This window comes from Palaemon carinicauda, chromosome 35 (assembly GCF_036898095.1).
Source record: "Palaemon carinicauda isolate YSFRI2023 chromosome 35, ASM3689809v2, whole genome shotgun sequence".
Classification (NCBI taxonomy): domain Eukaryota; kingdom Metazoa; phylum Arthropoda; class Malacostraca; order Decapoda; family Palaemonidae; genus Palaemon; species Palaemon carinicauda.
The window spans coordinates 48,386,593-48,399,496 of NC_090759.1; the positions used below are offsets into that span (position 1 = coordinate 48,386,593).

The following is a 12,904-nucleotide window of genomic DNA, read 5'->3' on the forward strand; positions in this document are numbered from 1 at the left end:
GAAGCTCGGGGACTGAGCCTAGTGGTGTAAGGTTGCCAATGATCAAGTCTCAGACGCATACCAACGCACCAGCAAGGCGACTTTCTCTCAAGTAACTCCGCCCACCTTCCTCCTCGAAACAGTAAAAAAAAAGATCAAACTTACTCTGGGTTTTTCAATAATATTCCAAACACATGGAAATATAAGAATTGCGTAATTTCTCACACACGACGCAATACCTCATGAAAACATGAAAAAAAATTACATAAGCCCTTGTTCCTACCTCATATCGTTCGTACAGCATACTAATCAAGACTGCATAAGACTAAGACTTTGTAACAAAATACGGGAAATAAGAAGTTAATTCTTGAAAATAACATAAAATTACATACAGTATACTGACTTGAATGAAAAATACAATTACATGAACGACGAAAGTCTTATGCAATTTACAGACAATTACTTATACTGTACCTATATGAGTGGAGCTCACCTACGAGCTGGCTGTACACCTTATAAATACACAAATGAAATACATGAATAAAATATTTACTCTACACTAGACCAGCTTCGTAAAATAGCTCCCATCATAAAAGATTATTTATTCCGAGCCTGAATCCATCGATTTAGCCAGAGTTAAATAATCTACAACTACGGTATCTTTACTGATATATGTTTTATATTAATACAATAAGGTTGCAAACATAATGACCACCTAGTTAACCTTTGATTATCATTCTTCATCTTATTAACAAAAGTTAAAGGATTATGATCAGAGTATGTACACTGTAATCTCTTCATTCTGTAGTCGATTTACGTAAATTTTGAATTTTCGTATCGCTGCGACCAGCACAGCAATTCCTTTTCAACTGTTGAGTAGACTCGCTGATGCTTCTTCACCTTAGACAACATAAAACAGAGAGGGTGAAGAATTCCTTCCTTATTTTCTTGCAATAAGACAGCTCCAAGTCCATTATCCGACGCATCCACTTGGCTAAGGAATTCCTTGTTAAAATCCAGTTTTGAGGTTAATATGGCCTTCCAAAGATTTTTCCTTTTCCTGGTATCTCGACAACGTAAGTCTAGTCATTGCTCTTCTTCAAAATCCGGAATGGTTCTTAGAACTTGTTGGCGAGAGGGAATCTCCTTACCGATAAGTAGACCAACACCTGTCCTACCGCAAACTGTCTGTTCATACACTTCATACTAAACCTTTTCTTTGTTTTTCCTCAACTCCTTGTTTTCATGCTTTCCATGGAAAATTTCCTTAACTCGCCGATCCTTTTTCTCAAATCTTTGACATATTTTCCATCCGTTTCCTCTCAATCTTTCCCTTTCCTGCTAACATTTTAATCGGACCTTTACTGACGGGTTCTCGTAATTCCATCGGGAATAAGGAAACTTCCTTGAGATACTCGTGGGGCTTTACAGCCACCTGACAAACATGACATGCACGGCAAAACTGGCTCATGTCCTTATGCATGCCAGGCCGGAAAAAGTGTTTCTTAATCTTCTCCTTCGTCTTCCTTATTCCTACGTGTCCCGTCTTTTGCGCTACAGCGATCACCTGTCTTCTCAAAGGTGCGGGAATCAGTATCTGATGGTATATCCCACATTCGGCATTCCCAGGGATATTGGCGGGTCTATGCTTCCTCATAAGCAACCGGTCTTCAAGATAATAACAGGTGGGAGACTGCTGTCCCTCCGTCTCATTCACCACACGGTACAATAACTCTTAACGTCCCATCCTTCCGTTGCAATCCTATCGGCCTTGTCCTGCTTCTAATGCTGATTTTCTATTTCTTCCAGGTTCATTTCATTTTGGTCTTCTTGTCCACTCGTCTGTCGTTCCTCTTCTCTCGGGCTCTCTCAGTTCTCCTCCACTTGCGTACCAAAACAAATCGGTAATTTTGTATATTATTCCATGGTGTGATTTCGCACAAGAAATATATGATTTCCTATAGCAAATAACGTGATTTAACCGATTTTGATGATCATTTCAATCGCAAACAAACAGATCAACCAATTCGGTTAGTTATAAGTTGACGAATTGGTTGATGTTATTAGGATGAAATGAATGAAAAAACCAGTTAAATCACGATATCTACTATAGGAAATCATATATTTCCTGTGCGAAATCACACAATGAAATACAATACAAATGAACCATATAAATATTAACACAGTTGACATATATACTGAGTTAAAATATATAAACAACAGATGTAGGGGACGATAACATTACCAACGTTACCAATGGTTGACAGAACTACCAACGTTGACGAATGGTACACAGTGTTACCATCGACACGATGTCATTTCTAGAGATAGAAATGCTAAATATTTCCATACGTAAACTAAATAATTTTTCCATATAACTATTAAACAATAAATAAAAAGTACCAAAAGGCCACAGATCCTAACAAACCCGCTTAACCTTGCCTAGAAGTACCCCGGTCACAAAACTCATATAATAAGCATAGGGGAATGACTTACTTTTATTCACAGTACTACCAACGGTGACGAATGGAACACAGAACTACCAACGACACGATGTCATTACTAGTGGCAGAAATGATAAATATTTCCATTCGAATATTAAATAATTTTTCCATATAACTGTTACACAATATATAAATAGTACAGAAAGACCACAGAACCTAACAAACCCACCTAACCTTGCCTAGAAGTACCCCGGTCACAAAACACGTATAATGGCTATTGAGGAATGACTTACTTTTATGAAGAAAACGACGAAGTATTCGGTAACCTGGGAAAAGAAACTTCTCCAATCGACACTAGTTTTCGAAGATATGTCGATACCATTCATGAGGGTCTCATGGTCCGAATGTTTATGCAAAAAGTGGATGGCACATAATATTATCTTCCATGGGGGTAGACGACTTTTGTCCAAAAAAGTACCTTTATAGGCAGAAACGGTATAACCACAACGGAGTTTCTTCTTAGTTTTACGAATGAAGGATTCAGAATTGCAATAAAACACATGTTTCTTGCCTATAAGATAAAGAAACCGCACTTGTAATGCAGAACACCTCACCAGGACAAAGGTTACAACGGGAAAGGCATTGGAACAAAGGGTATGAAAACACCGCTAATAGGGATAAAGGAAGTGGGGGGGTAGGGAGATATCTGTATAGGCCTAGGGTGGTGATTGGTTAAGGGAAAAACAAAGAACTCTAGCGGGTAAACATGAATGAACTAAATACGGAAACTAGACCAGAGAAAGGATTTATAAGACAGAGGAGAGAAAAAGAAATAATCAACAAAAATAAATAAAAACAATATAGGAAGGTAACATGGAATGAACGGTAAATAATATTGAATGGGAATATAAAATGAGATGATCACACCGAGAATTAACTGGATAAAAAAACTAGTCCAGAGTAAGTATTTATGTGCAACCAGGAAGAGATAAAGAAATAACCAAACAAATAAACCCAATATAGGAAGGTAAAATGGAATGACTGATAAATAATATTGAATGGGAATATAAAATGAGAAAATAACACGGTATTAAAAAGAGTAATTGGAGAGAGGAAACTCCTGCGCAGGGGGGTTATATATGCGCAGGTCGGAAACTGGTGCGGACGAACGTACGTACAAATGGGTGCTAATGTTAGCAAGGAATGCTAACATTTGATCTACATCAGGTATGGAATGCTAACATTTAACCTACATCAGGCGTTGGCAGCACTGGTTACTGTATTACTACAAGAAATAACCTTTGAAACAGCTCCTCCCAAATATATCCAGTTATACTGTTTTGTATTTCCGTATGGTTATAATAAATACAAGAAGGAAATGTATAGAGAAGAAAAGGACGGATTTATGGTTATATATCGGTTCCCCAGTATGATTTCCCCACCCAAACCCCGAGTTCCCACTGGGGGTCACCCATTATCGGAGGATATAGATGTATATATATTTCTGAAACTATTAATTTGCGACGGGAACGAGTGTTATTTTCGAAGGGAGCGTAATTTTTCCTATAAGAAAATGTAGTTGGAATCCTAGGTTACATTGCCATGTAATAAACTACAATGAAACCGATGAAACAGATACGGGTAGTCCTTCTCGAGTTCAATCGTAGGACTATACAGTCATACCTCTCTTCACGAAAGAATCTGCTTACAAATTTTTCAATCCATGCGAATATTTCTATGACTTGCTTGGCAAAAAATTTTTCATGTTAAGAAAAGATTGGCCAGCCAGGCCGAGAATAAAATAGTCACCCATTAAAAAAGTTCAAGAAAATGGGTTCACACAACAGAAAATGTAGCTATAGTCTACAATAGTAGGGGTAACAATAATAGTACAGTACACATGGTACTGTATATTTTGTATATATACAGTATTTTACTCTATGTATTTGAATTTTCCATTTATTATTACATTATGTTGTAATACTTACTTAATTTACAGGTATTAACAGTTAGTGTAGGTATATTGAATGGTTCTAATGTATTTGGTTGTAAAGTATTTCATTGTGGTTAAACTGTAGGTTTATTATAAGACTATATGTGGTCTTTTGTAGGGCTTGGAACAAATTAGGCAATTTACATGTAAAATGTGACTCACAACATGAAAAATTCACATTACAAAAGCCACTCCAGAATGAATTAATTTCGTATTGTGAGGCATTACTGTACTTCCATGGTTTCTCCATTATAATGGGACAAGGTACAAACGGGCTCCACCCACCTCATTACTCAGCAGGACGTCTACTCCTTCGACAGCCAATGAATCCTTTACTCCAAAAGCAAAAGGACCTATCACCAACTCAAATGACAGTTTAAAATGGCATAGGCCTATTGGGGTAACCTCCTCACCTCCTATTTCCTTCAAAATGAACGAGTCTCCAGTGAGAGACTGTTCCACCAACAGGTGTACACCTCATATCACCACACTATGGTTGCAACTTGTCTCACAATTATCTTGACCGGGGTTTGCTCACTCCCGTCTATTGCTGCTAACATACCTTCATAAAGATGACAAATTCGGAGATAATTTGTATTTTTCCTAACCATACAAACCTTAGCTATTTACATTGGGTTTACCTTTCGGCGTAGCTGAAATGGCGAGCCATTAGAATTTAACGAGGGTGTATTACCCCCGCGCTAGTTATCGGGGGGGTAGGGGAGTGGTAGCTAGCTACCCCTCCCCCCCTCACACACCGGTGAACTGCTTCACTTCACTTAGAGGTAGGACTTGCCTTGGGGGACAGGGCTGGCGGGCATATGTGTGTAAATAGCTAAGGTTTGTATGGTTAGGAAAAATACAAATTATCTCCGAATTTGTCATTTGTTCCGTAACAGAAATACAAACCACGCTATTTACATTGGGTGACTTACCCCTTAGGAAGGGTGGAAAGTCCCCAGCCATACTGGCTTTGGCTTTACCCGGGGACTCAGAATCCGAGTGAGTCGCACTCGAGAAAAGGAGTCCCTGCACCTCACAAGTTCCTTGCTCCGCAAGAAAACGTGTGGCCTACATAAGCTTGTGTGTGAAGGAAGAAAGTGTGACCCGTCCTAGGCAGTTGACCTGGAGTTCCAGAAGGAACTCTGGGTTAGGAAGTTCCCAATACCACCTCCTCAGGGTATGGGGGACGCGACAGTATTGACTCAATACTCGGAACACAAGGAAGCATGGTTTACCTGTAGAGGTTTGAGGTCAGCTATGCAGATACCAGGATGCTGCTTCCCCAGTAGAGGGGACGATGAAGAAAGAAGTAAGGGCCAGACATACTTCTTTCGTTCATGCAGACTAAAACCTGATAACAATGCCCTCAACCTTCTGCTACCTGTCCAAAAAGGAGCCTGAGGTTAGACCAGCTGTTGTGTAGCCACCACAGAGCGATAGAAACGTATCGATACTCCTGTGGGTCACGTCCTGCAGGAAGCGGGCTGCGAAGGTCATTAGACGCTTCCAGACTCCAGCTAGCAGCACCTGCGTCACAGAGTAGTTCTACTCGAAGGCGAGGGACGTTGCAATGTACCCGACATCGTGCTGTAGGGCGACGTGACGGGGGAGGGTCTGGATTCAGGTCGAGATGAATGTCCTTGAGTCCGAGCTGAAGAGGTATACTGGAGACTCTCCCGTGTCCTTCCTGTGCTCCCAATCCGGCTGCACGTGAGGACAAACTGCAGCTGTTCTCAAAGATAACCCCTCGATTCCTTACTGGCAAGAAGGAGAAGGTTTGGGTCATCTGATACAGAATGGAGACTCAAAATCTTGAAGGAGTTGGACCGAAGGCCCGGGACCCCAAGATTCTGAGTCTAGCAAACAACTCAGGAGCAAACCTGAATGTTGCCTTCCCCTATTCTCTTGAAAGGGCGCAGTCGGAAGAGACCAAGAAGATTGCTTACACACTGGCCGAGGCCAGAATGAGCAGGAGCACCGTCCCCCAAGACGGAATACGATCAGAGGCCTGACTTAATGGTTCTTGAGAAGATCTCTTAAGGGACTAAAGAGTCCGAACCATGCTCCATGAAGGAGGTCTCACTCCGACAGGGGGCAGGGACGTTCGCAGCTTTGCATGAGCGAAGAAAGGTCCAGCGGGAAGGAAAAAGCCTATTCCTTTCAGCCTGAAGGCCAGGGAAAGGCTGAGCGAAAGGCTTCACTGTCGAGAGCGGAAAAGAGTTTCCTCCAGCCGAAAAGCAATAACTCTGTAACTGCTGGAGAAGAGGCCTCGAGGGAAGAGGTATCTCTCCCACCACACCAACCACAGAAGACTCTCCACTTCGCCTGGTAGACCCCTGCTGATGACCATCGCAGGTGACGCGACCTCCGCTCCGCGACTGTAGCCGGTTGTCTCTTCTTGAGGAGGCGGCGTAGTGTCTCCAGGTGTGAAGCCGAAGCGAAGCAACGGCTCGTGAAAGATGTTGTAGTGTGGTTGTTTGAGTAGCCTGTGCCGTGGAAGAAGCTCTCCCGGGAGTTTCGTCAGGGGAAGCAGAGGGTCCGGAAACCGTTCTGCATATAGTCACAGCGGAGCTCTCAATGGCCATCGAAAGGTTGACAGACAACCTGGTCGTGTTGAGACCCATTCTCAACAGACCACAATGGTGGGAAGACGCAGGCGTCGATGTTGTCCCACCGTCACCGGAAAGCATCTTGCCAAAGAGTCTTGGGGTCTGAGACCGGGGGGAAGAACAGCGGAAGCTTGAAGTTCCAGGCTGTCGCAATCAGGTCCCCAAGGCCAGGACTTGCTGGTTACTACAGGCCAAAGACCCCCAGGTACTCTCCATCTGCGAGGCTCTGCTCAGGTAGTCGGAGAGAACATTCCTCTGCCCGGAATAAGCGAGCCGACAGTGGTATTGAGAGGACCTCGGATCATCTCAGTATCTCTACTGCAAGATGCGAAGGTATGAAAATGTGTCCCTTGCTGGTTGGAATACGCCAGTACCATGAAGTCGTTGGGCACGGAGCGACTTGGCAGGAACAGTAGGATCTGTAGAGGGGCCAGACTATGGCCCCTAAGCCTGCCTGAATGATAGGGAGGTATCCTTCAGGTCCTGACTATAGGCCTGAACCGGAACATGCCCCCCCCCCTTTTCTTTGACGAGTCCGAGAACAGCATCAAAATATGGGGAAAGGACGAGAATATCCACTCCCATCAAGAGGTTCCATAGGTCAACACTCATTGCAGGTCTAAACGTTCCGCTGGTTCCATAGGGGCCAGAAAGTCCGGTTAATCGTTGCTTTGATACCACCAGAACTTGGGCCACCTCACAGGGAACTTATCCCGAGGCGACCGTTCGGGACTTTAGACGGGACAATGAGGAAGAGAGACCCAGGAAACGTTTCAAGGTAGGGCTGAAAGCTCTGCTTGACTGAGAACAGGAACTGCAACTCTCCTCAGCCTTGCCACAGTCAACTGAAGGGAAGGCTCGGAGAAGGAGGCAACAGCATCTGGTGTTCCCAGGCGGTCACCCATCCAAGTACTGACCAGACACAACGTTGCTTAACTTCGCTGATTGGACGAGAAGCGGTGTTTTCAACGTGGAATGGCCGTTAACTCAATATCATGGCTAGATACTCCAGATGTTGAGGCAGAAGTAGAGAAGGCTCCTAGCAAATTACCATGATCCCTCACTCTTGGTAAAGACCCGGAAGCTTGTCCCGGTGTTGAAGAAGGTCGAATCCGAGCCTACCGGGGTTGACCAGACCTCCAAAAAGCGAAGGGAGCGGAAGCCTGCTCCTGAGCGGCCATGAGGAAAGCAGGGAGAGTTCTCTGGGGAAAAACCTGCGATGCCGCGGCGGGATCGCCACACCACATCTCGAGCAAGAACACCTGTAGTCTAGGCTGAATTCCAAGACCTTCCTGGAAGATGGATGGAATGGAAACTGGAAGTACCCGTCCTTCCGATCCAGAATCTAAGGAGTCCTGCAGCCTCGTTACCAGTCTGATCGACTCTGCTGTTCCACGCTGGACGAAGTTTGTTCGACAAACTTGACCAGATCTGAGAGGTCGACGACGGAACTCCCGTCTCGGATGCTTTCCTACGAGAAAGGATCGACTGAAGAAGCCGGGGGGTGAAGCCATCGACGACCCTATGGAGGACCCTCTCCTAAGGCATGGATCCTTCTGCCCAAACGGGCAAAACTCTTGCCGCCCCATGGCATAGAGGTTCAGTGACACTGGATTCGCTGACAGAGACAGAGAGATGGTAAGAGCGAGGCACGATATCCTTGGCTGATCACGGAGATCGTGCAGGAATCGGCATCGGGAAGCTGTTATTCGGATGAGTAACCTTAGGCATCCTCCCAGCGTGAGACCTGCCAGGGGGGGGTTGCCAATCCTAGAGTGTGTGAACTCTGCCGCTCCCTCTAGGATTATGCCTCCCCGGGAGAGCCTCCCGTGCTACCTGTCCCTGACAGGAGGGAACTGCTATTGTACACCTTGTCTTAGCTGCTGTAGCCGGTCCAATAACTTAAGCCGACGAGGCTGAAAGAAGAGGCGTTGGAGGCCTGCAGGGTCTGGAAGAAAGCGCCTTGGAGGAGTGAAAACGGAAGTCGACTTCCTCCGCACAACAGCTGTCCATGTCTCTGTCCTTGGGCTCAAACAAGCTCTTCCCAAGGATGGAAGAGTGTCTGAGCTTGTCGACATCCACGGATGAGACACCCGAGGGGAAGCCCTCGGTCACTGCGTCTAGATGCTCCAACATCGAGTTTGCCCGCAAGATCGAAACTTGGCGACGGAACGCAAAGGTGCTTGAGCCTGAGAGGAGGAAAGTACCTATGATCTTCCTGGAGCTTCCTTGTACAAAACCTCGGGTCGCAACCGAGAAAGGAAAGGACCTGGTAAGCCCCTTCCACGGGACATAGAAGAGGAAGGGCTAAACCAGTCACCCCTTGCCCGACGGAGAAATCTCGAAAGGAAAAAATTCCCTGGCACGACCCTTCCAGGTAATGACGAGGAGGGAGGGCTAACCCAGGTTCTGGAAACAATGTTGCCCAGACCTCTCTGAAGATTCTTCCTGCTCTTGCACGTGCCATGCTCTGCGTCTACAGGGTGAAGACCGTGTTCTGGAAATACGCCTTCCAGAAGACTCGCCAGGCTGGCCGTGTTGCGAAACCCCGACGGGAATCGCGGTTGCAATCGCCCTGGTGCTCGCGTGAAGGTAAATCAATGGTACGCGTGTGGCCGAACGTGGACGCGCCAGTGCGCGCGCACTCAGGAGCGCGGACGAAAGTGCGCGAGGGAGCGCAGGAGGAGGGCGAGCGTGGTTGGAAGGGCGAGAGCTGGCGGTCGGAATCCAATAGTTCACAGGCGAGTGATGACCCATAGGCAAGCATTGGCTACTGCAGGAATCAAGCAGGCCCTCGCGATGGAACACCGTCGGTTCGCGCGACGGAACCCCGTCGGTTCGCGCGACGGAACCCCGTCGGTTCGCGCGACGGAACACCGTCGGTTCGCGCGACGGAACACCGTCGGTTCGCGCGACGGAACACCGTCGGTTCGCGCGACGGAACACTGTCGGTTCGCGCGACGGAACACCGTCGGTTCGCTCGACGGAACACCGTCGGTTCGCGCGACGGAACACCGTCGGTTCGCGCGACGGAACACCGTCGGTTCGCGCGATGGAACATCGCAGGTTCGCGCGATGGAACACCGTCAGTTCGTGCGATGGAACACCGTTGATTCGCGCGATGGAAACACTGTTGGTTCGCGCATGGGCGAACGTTGGAGCGCATGCGCGTAGGCGTGCGGTCGCGCGGGAACATGGGCGTGTGGTCGCGCAGGCACGTGGGAGCGCGGGCGAGCGCAGGCGGTCGGGAGACCGATGGCGCGTGGGCGGGCGATGGCGCGTTGACGGGCGATGGCGCGTTGACGAGCGATGGCGCGTCTTGGCGAGCGATGGCGCGTCTTGGCGAGCGATGGCGCGTCTTGGCGAGCGATGGCGCGTCTTGGCGAGCGACGGCCCATACGCGAGTGAAGGCACGTTGGCAAGCGATGGCGCGTCGGCAAGCGACAGCGCGTTGGCAAGCGACGGCGTGTTGGCGAGCGGTGGTGCGTTAACAAACGCTAGCGCGCAGGCGAAGAATCGCGCGGGCGCGTAGGAGATCGCTGGCGCGTAAGAGACTAGGGATGATTAGCGCGCATCGCGCTAATCAGAAGGCGCGCAGATGCATCAGGAAGGTGAGCGTCGATGCGAGCTGTCAATCAGGCGATCCTGGACAGTCAGGAAAACTGTTGGCGCCCATTGGTGCGTGGCAGAAAAGGGCGCGCAGATGTGCGCTGGCGAATGAAGGAAGCTGGCGCACAGAAGGACAGAAGTAAAGGTGAGCGCTGGCGAGCAGGAGGAAGATCTACGGCAAGACTCAGCTACCGGAGATCGTGGTCTACAGCAGGCGAGCGCTAGATCGCTACTGATGGTGTCCAGGGGACCTGACACGCGTGGCAGATCGATGGCGATCGTTGACGCGCAGGAGATCGCTGACGAGCAGGCGAACGTTGACGCGTCTGTGGTCGCTGGCGAGCTGGTGATCGCTGGCGAGCAGAAGGCGACGTGTGGAATCCTGTGCGTAGAAGAAGAGTCCTTGTCCAACACCTGAACCGAAGTTCTAGATTGCGCGGGCGAACGTGGCCGCACAGGGCGAGCATCAGGAACTGGAAGCGCAGGTGCGCTCTGACGGGCAGGAAATCTAGAGCGGTCAGGAGACCGATGGCGCGCAGGGCGCACAACAGGAACAGCAGCGACGATCATCAGGAGAGCGCTGACGAACAGCGCTGACGAACAGGAGAGCGCTGGCGAACAGGAGAGCGCTGGCGAACAGGAGAGCGCTAGCGATCAGGAAAACACATGAGCAGGAGAGCGCCTGTGCGCTAACACTGAGCAGGAGACCGCCTGTGCGCTAACACTGAGCAGGAGAGAACACTGCAGAAGAGCGCAGGGGAACCCTGACACGCAAGGGAAGCACCCCAGTGGGAGGCAACCCTTTGCCCCGAAGGGACCGTTGTCCGTCGGAAGAAGAGGTCAGACTGCTGTCCATCTGCACTAGGGGCGGAAGGTCAAGAAGGCGTTGGAGATCGATCCCCGGAGAGATCTAAAGAGGAAGGAGCTGCAGGCTGCATACGGAGATTCAAAAAGGCGCCTCGTAGCACCCTTATAGGGAGATGGGAGGCCCTTACGACGTAGCGGACGGTGAGCCTTACGGCGAAGGCGGCCAACAGCAACAACAGCAGAAGAGTCCTCCGAAGAGGAGTCTCTATGAGTGTACTCTCTCGCGAACGAAAGAGAAACACTTCGTAGAAGAGATGGGTCAGCCAGTGACCTAAAAATTGCAATCCTCCGAAGAGCGGCTCCTGCAGTTGCCCAGCCCCTTGAACGTAACTGCAGGTGCGACCGCTCAGCACCAAGAGCATAGTCGCATGAAAAAAATGCAAGAGAAGAACCCCCCAAAGGGGAAAAACTCAAGCCTGGACAGGAAAACTTCCCTCGGAAGGAAAGTTACCCACCCAAGGAGGCAAGCCTCCTGAGTGTTCTAAAATGAACTGGAGAGCTGTCAATCGTCACGGGAGTACTACCAGGAGAAGGAGACACGCCCCTGATGAAGATCTATAGGGGAGACAGCAACAGCCGAATCCCCAGGCCTCAACAAGACAGCTCACTCTGTTGTCACATTACAGAAACGAACTAGATTGGTAACTGTGACTAATAAAAACAAAAATCATTAGTTAACATTCATTCCCCCGGGAAGGCTCCGAAAAGGAATCCCGAGGGAAAGGAACACAAGAATTACACAACAGGCACGTGCCCTCACAACCACTTACACTCACGGAAGGAGAGCTGTAACCAACACAGAATTATAACAATTATAATTAGGTAACTATGTAATTATGTAAATTAAAAATGAATGAACACTAAAGAAAGAACGAAAACCCCGAAAGGAATCGTTCTACAAAAACTGAAAAATCAACAAATACAATTAGATTCATAAACTAATTGAGACAAAACGTACGGCGTAGCAACCCCACACACACGGGAAGGAAGCTACTCAGACGTAGTAAAAGTAATGTAGTAAAAGGGTGAACAACCTCAAAGAGAGAGAGAGAAAGACCGTAGTCAAACTCGATCGCGACCCAAGAAATTACACCATGGTGGCCTAACTGCCGAGGGCTCCACGGAGATATCGTACACTACACACACAAGCACAAACTCTGAAAAGGAAACTTACTGATTTCTATACTCAAATATATAGATAAACACGAAAAAATTTTTACATATATATTGAGTAAAAGAAAAGTAAGTGATTAAGTAAAGACAAAACAACAATGGCTGCCAAGCGAGGACAAAGACAGAGACGTCTGTCCATTGTCCGAGCCAAAAGTGAAGTGAAGCAGTTCACCGGTGTGTGAGGGGGGGAGGGGTAGCTAGCTACCACTCCCCTGCCCCTCTGCTAA

At 47.9% G+C, this 12,904-nt stretch overlaps 1 pseudogene; it reads right to left on the reverse strand.

The window, feature by feature from the left end:
- Window positions 1-7,896: 7,896 nt before the first annotated feature.
- Window positions 7,897-8,015, reverse strand: LOC137627932 (5S ribosomal RNA; annotated as a pseudogene).
- Window positions 8,016-12,904: the final 4,889 nt, after the last annotated feature.